The sequence below is a fragment of the Rutidosis leptorrhynchoides genome, chromosome 11 (assembly GCF_046630445.1).
Source record: "Rutidosis leptorrhynchoides isolate AG116_Rl617_1_P2 chromosome 11, CSIRO_AGI_Rlap_v1, whole genome shotgun sequence".
Lineage (NCBI taxonomy): Eukaryota > Viridiplantae > Streptophyta > Magnoliopsida > Asterales > Asteraceae > Rutidosis > Rutidosis leptorrhynchoides.
The window spans coordinates 257,300,001-257,307,500 of NC_092343.1; positions in this window are offsets into that span (position 1 = coordinate 257,300,001).

Here is a 7,500-nt window from a genome sequence, read left to right on the forward strand (position 1 = left end):
TTGTGGTCTATTGTTACGATTTGATATATATAGGTTAAACCTATAACTCACCAACATTTTTGTTGACGTTTTAAGCATGTTTATTCTCAGGTGATTATTAAGAGCTTCCGCTGTCGCATACTTAAATAAGGACAAGATTTGGAGTCCATGCTTGTATGATATTGTGTAAAAACTGCATTCAAGAAACTTATTTTGTTGTAACATATTTGTATTGTAAACCATTATGTAATGGTCGTGTGTAAACAGGATATTTTAGATTATCATTATTTGATAATCTACGTAAAGCTATTTAAACCTTTATTGATGAAATAAAGGTTATGGTTTGTTTAAAAATGAATGCAGTCTTTGAAAAACGTCTCATATAGAGGTCAAAACCTCGCAACGAAATCAATTAATATGGAACGTTTTTAATCAATAAGAACGGGACATTTCAGTTGGTATCAGAGCGTTGGTCTTAGAGAACCAGAATTTTTCATTAGTGTGTCTTATCGAGTTTGTTAGGATGCATTAGTGAGTCTGGATTTCGACCGTGTTTACTTGAAAAATGATTGCTTAACAAATTTTGTTGGAAACTATATATTTTTAACATGTGAATATTATGTGATATATTAATATCTTAACGTGTTTGATATTATGTGATAGATGTCTACCTCTAGAACAAGTCCCATTGACTCACCTAATAATAATGAAGAGTCAAATGTAAATTGGAATGATTCGTGGACTGATTCACAAGTTCCCGAAGAGGAACCGGAAGAAGAGTCGGAACCGGAAGAAGAATCGGAACCGGAAGAAGAATCGGAACCGGATGAAGAAGTAGAACCGGTGGGGGAAATAATAAAACGGTTAAGTAAAAGAAAATCCTCAACCAACCGACCAAGGTTAATTATGGTCAATGGTGTTTCCGCCAAGGAAGCAAAATATTGGGAGGATTACCAATTCTCCGATGAATCGGATTCCGACGAGAATTTCGATGATGTTATAGAAATAACCCCAACTGAATTTAAAAAGGCAAAAGAAAATAATAAGGGAAAGGGCATAAAAATAGAGAAATCTAATTCCAACCCCGATGAACTTTATATGTATCGTCAACCCCCGAAGTCCTTAAGTTGTAACAATGACCCGGGAACCTCTAAACCACCAGGTTTTTCTAAACCAATGTGGACAACGACGGCTCGTATTAGGGGAACATCATATATCCCTAGAAACTTGGCAAAACGAACCAAAACCCAACAAGAAGAAACGAGCGAGTCGGAATAAGATAGTTGTATTCGTGTGGTGTAATATATGTAATATAGTGTGCTTATGCTTTATGATATATGTAAAAATTGCTTGTATTAATAAGTATTTTTTTTTTTATGAATCTAACTCTTGTCTATTTTACAGTTTAAAAACACAAAATGGATAGACAATGCAATATTTTAAGAGACCTACCCGGAGACATGATTGATGAAATCTTGTCTAGAGTCGGCCAGAATTCTTCGGCACAACTATTTAAGGCGAGATCAGTTTGTAAGACATTCGAAGAACGTTCCAAGAATGTCTTGGTTTATAAGAGACTTTCGTTTGAAAGATGGGGGATATCACATTGGGAAACCCATAAGTTACGATGTGTTTACTTTGACGCATATATTGCGGGGAACCCAAATGCTATTTTACGCAACGGGTTAAGAAATTATTTTGACTCAATATATCCGAATATTGGACTTCGTGATTTAGAAAAAGCGGCTAACATGCAACATAAAGAAGCATGTTATGCTTACGGATTAGTAATGTTCGCTTCTCACCAAAGTGAGAACAAGAACATCGGGCTACAACTATTAAACAAAACGTTTCCACAAGTGACGGAGTCGGTAATTGGGGTAAGAAATGAGGTTTTTAGATTATTACGGGACTGTTGGACATTACGTAACCCTCGTCCCTTTGATGATGTTACAACACGCTGTCTTATCAACGGCCATAACGGTTATGTTGCACAAGACCAAGGATGGGAAGTAGTCCTAGTAAAACCAGAATGCATGACTTGTTTCTGGACGTATGAATTACGTGTCTTTATTGCCTTTGCTGAACGACTTGTGTACTAGCTAGAATTATCTTCACAACTATCTTGTATCAAAGTTATTGTGTGCTATATTTCATGCTTTATGTAAAATAAGCGGTATTGTAAGTTTGTAAAATATTGTATAAAAGCTTGAACGCGAAATATTATTACAATCAGTTTTTCATATAGAATTGTAGTAGTTGAATTGTATATTAGCTACTAAGTATGAACTTAACGGGTAGGTACTACCCAAATTTAAACTTATAAAACGCTAATATGAAGAAAAAGCTTTTATAAATGAGTTCATATTATGCTACGAAATACTATTTACTACTCTTAACATTCTGTATGATTAACTTGTTCCATTTGACTATTTTGAAGGAAATGGCACCGACTACTCGACACACCGTGAATATGAATGAAGAGGAATTCCGTACTTTTCTAGCTTCAAACGTAGCCGCAGTACAGGCTGCGCTACATACCAACAATAACCTTGGATCTAGCAGTACAGGAAATCGTGTAGGATGCACCTACAAAGAATTCACTGCCTGCAAACCTTTGGAATTTGATGGAACCGAAGGACCGATCGGATTGAAACGGTGGACCGAGAAGGTCGAATCGGTGTTTGCCATAAGTAAGTGTACTGAAGAGGACAAAGTGAAGTACGCTACGCATACCTTCACAGGTTCTGCGTTAACATGGTGGAATACCTATCTAGAGCAAGTGGGACAAAATGATGCGTACGCACTACCTTGGTCAGAATTCAAGCACTTGATGAACGAGAAGTACCGTCCCAGAACTGAGGTCAATAAGCTCAAGACAGAACTTAGAGGGTTACGAACCCAAGGATTTGATATTACCACATACGAAAGACGATTCACAGAATTGTGCCTATTGTGTCCGGGAGCATTCGAAGATGAGGAAGAGAAGATTGACGCGTTTGTGAAAGGATTACCAGAAAGAATCCAAGAAGATATAAGTTCACACGAGCCCGCCTCCATACAACAGGCATGTAGAATGGCTCACAAACTCGTGAACCAAATTGAAGAAAGAATTAAAGAACAGACTGCTGAAGAGGCCAATGTGAAGCAAGTCAAAAGAAAGTGGGAGGAAAACGGTGATAAGAATCACCAATACAACAACAACAACAATTACAACAATAATCGCAACAATTATCCCAACAATCGCAACATCAATCGCAACTACAACAAACGGCCCAACAACAACAACAACAACAGCAACTACAACAATCATCCCAACAACAATAATAACCGCAACAACAACAACAATCAGAAGCAGCTATGCCAAAGGTGTGAAAAGAATCACTCGGGGTTCTGCACCAAATTTTGCAACAAGTGTAAAAGAAATGGTCATAGCGCGGCGAAGTGTGAGGTCTACGGACCAGGGGTTAATAGAACGAAAGGAACAAATGGTGTCGGAACGAGTAATGGCGGAGCAAGTAGTGTCGGAGCAAGTTATGCCAATGTAGTTTGTTATAAATGTGGAAAACCAGGCCACATTATTAGAAATTGCCCGAACCAGGAGAACACGAATGGACAAGGCCGTGGAAGAGTTTTCAATATTAATGCGGTAGAGGCACAGGAAGACCCGGAGCTTGTTACGGGTACGTTTCTTATTGACAATAAATCTGCTTACGTTTTATTTGATTCGGGTGCGGATAGAAGCTATATGAGTAGAGATTTTTGTGCTAAATTAAGTTGTCCATTGACGCCTTTGGATAGTAAATTTTTACTCGAATTAGCAAATGGTAAATTAATTTCAGCAGATAATATATGTCGGAATCGAGAAATTAAACTGGTTAGCGAAACATTTAAGATTGATTTGATACCAGTAGAGTTAGGGAGTTTTGATGTGATAATCGGTATGGACTGGTTGAAAGAAGTGAAAGCGGAGATCGTTTGTTACAAAAATGCAATTCGCATTATACGAGAAAAAGGAAAACCCTTAATGGTGTACGGAGAAAAGGGCAACATGAAGCTACATCTTATTAGTAATTTGAAGGCACAAAAACTAATAAGAAAAGGTTGCTATGCTGTTCTAGCACACGTCGAGAAAGTACAAACTGAAGAAAAGAGCATCAATGATGTTCCCATTGCAAAAGAATTTCCCGATGTATTTCCGAAAGAATTACCGGGATTACCCCCACATCGATCCGTTGAATTTCAAATAGATCTTGTACCAGGAGCTGCACCAATAGCTCGTGCTCCTTACAGACTCGCACCCAGCGAGATGAAAGAACTGCAAAGCCAATTACAAGAACTTTTAGAGCGTGGTTTCATTCGACCAAGCACATCACCGTGGGGAGCTCCTGTTTTGTTTGTCAAGAAGAAAGATGGTACATTCAGGTTGTGTATCGACTACCGAGAGTTGAACAAACTTACCATCAAGAACCGCTACCCACTACCGAGAATCGACGACTTATTTGATCAACTACAAGGCTCGTCTGTTTATTCAAAGATTGACTTACGTTCCGGGTATCATCAAATGCGGGTGAAAGAAGATGATATTCCAAAGACTGCTTTCAGAACACGTTACGGTCATTACGAGTTTATGGTCATGCCGTTTGGTTTAACTAATGCACCAGCTGTGTTCATGGACCTTATGAACCGAGTGTGTGGACCATATCTTGACAAGTTTGTCATTTTTTTCATTGATGACATACTTATTTACTCAAAGAATGACCAAGAACACGGTGAACATTTGAGAAAGGTGTTAGAAGTATTGAGGAAGGAAGAATTGTACGCTAAGTTTTCAAAGTGTGCATTTTGGTTGGAAGAAGTTCAATTCCTCGGTCACATAGTGAACAAAGAAGGTATTAAGGTGGATCCGGCAAAGATAGAAACTGTTGAAAAGTGGGAAACCCCGAAAACTCCGAAACACATACGCCAGTTTTTAGGACTAGCTGGTTACTACAGAAGGTTCATCCAAGACTTTTCCAGAATAGCAAAACCCTTGACTGCATTAACGCATAAAGGGAAGAAATTTGATTGGAATGATGAACAAGAGAAAGCGTTTCAGTTATTGAAGAAAAAGCTAACTACGGCACCTATATTGTCATTGCCTGAAGGGAATGATGATTTTGTGATTTATTGTGACGCATCAAAGCAAGGTCTCGGTTGTGTATTAATGCAACGAACGAAGGTGATTGCTTATGCGTCTAGACAATTGAAGATTCACGAACAAAATTATACGACGCATGATTTGGAATTAGGCGCGGTTGTTTTTGCATTAAAGACTTGGAGGCACTACTTATATGGGGTCAAAAGTATTATATATACCGACCACAAAAGTCTTCAACACATATTTAATCAGAAACAACTGAATATGAGGCAGCGTAGGTGGATTGAATTATTGAATGATTACGATTTTGAGATTCGTTACCACCCGGGGAAGGCAAATGTGGTAGCCGATGCCTTGAGCAGGAAGGATAGAGAACCCATTCGAGTAAAATCTATGAATATAATGATTCATAATAACATTACTACTCAAATAAAGGAGGCGCAACAAGGAGTTTTAAAAGAGGGAAATTTAAAGGATGAAATACCCAAAGGATCGGAGAAGCATCTTAATATTCGGGAAGACGGAACCCGGTATAGGGCTGAAAGGATTTGGGTACCAAAATTTGGAGATATGAGAGAAATGGTACTTAGAGAAGCTCATAAAACCAGATACTCAATACATCCTGGAACGGGGAAGATGTACAAGGATCTCAAGAAACATTTTTGGTGGCCGGGTATGAAAGCCGATGTTGCTAAATACGTAGGAGAATGTTTGACGTGTTCTAAGGTCAAAGCTGAGCATCAGAAACCGTCAGGTCTACTTCAACAACCCGAAATCCCGGAATGGAAATGGGAAAACATTACCATGGATTTCATCACTAAATTGCCAAGGACTGCAAGTGGTTTTGATACTATTTGGGTAATAGTTGATCGTCTCACCAAATCAGCACACTTCCTACCAATAAGAGAAGATGACAAGATGGAGAAGTTAGCACGACTGTATTTGAAGGAAGTCGTCTCCAGACATGGAATACCAATCTCTATTATCTCTGATAGGGATGGCAGATTTATTTCAAGATTCTGGCAGACATTACAGCAAGCATTAGGAACTCGTCTAGACATGAGTACTGCCTATCATCCACAAACTGATGGGCAGAGCGAAAGGACGATACAAACGCTTGAAGACATGCTACGAGCATGTGTTATTGATTTCGGAAACAGTTGGGATCGACATCTACCGTTAGCAGAATTTTCCTACAACAACAGCTACCATTCAAGCATTGAGATGGCGCCGTTTGAAGCACTTTATGGTAGAAAGTGCAGGTCTCCGATTTGTTGGAGTGAAGTGGGGGATAGACAGATTACGGGTCCGGAGATTATACAAGAAACTACCGAGAAGATCATCCAAATTCAACAACGGTTGAAAACCGCCCAAAGTCGACAAAAGAGCTACGCTGACATTAAAAGAAAAGATATAGAATTTGAAATTGGAGAGATGGTCATGCTTAAAGTTGCACCTTGGAAAGGCGTTGTTCGATTTGGTAAACGAGGGAAATTAAATCCAAGGTATATTGGACCATTCAAGATTATTGATCGTGTCGGGCCAGTAGCTTACCGACTTGAGTTACCTCAACAACTCGCGGCTGTACATAACACTTTCCACGTCTCGAATTTGAAGAAATGTTTTGCTAAAGAAGATCTCACTATTCCGTTAGATGAAATCCAAATCAACGAAAAACTTCAATTCATCGAAGAACCCGTCGAAATAATGGATCGTGAGGTTAAAAGACTTAAGCAAAACAAGATACCAATTGTTAAGGTTCGATGGAATGCTCGTAGAGGACCCGAGTTCACCTGGGAGCGTGAAGATCAGATGAAGAAGAAATACCCGCATCTATTTCCAGAAGATTCGTCAACACCTTCAACAGCTTAAAATTTCGGGACGAAATTTATTTAACGGGTAGGTACTGTAGTGACCCGAACTTTTCCATGTTTATATATATATTAATTGAGATTGATATTTACATGATTAAATGTTTCCAACATGTTAAGCAATCAAACTTGTTAAGACTTGATTAATTGAAATAGGTTTCATATAGACAATTGACCACCCAAGTTGACCGGTGATTCACGAACGTTAAAACTTGTAAAAACTATATGATGACATATATATGGTTATATATATAGTTAACATGATATTATGATATGTAAACATATCATTAAGTATATTAACAATGAACTACATATGTAAAAACAAGACTACTAACTTAATGATTTTGAAACGAGACATATATGTAACGATTATCGTTGTAACGACATTTAATGTATATATATCATATTAAGAGATATTCGTACATCATAATATCATGATAATATAATAATTTAAAATCTCTTTTGATATTATAAACATTGGGTTAACAACATTTAACAAGATCGTTAACC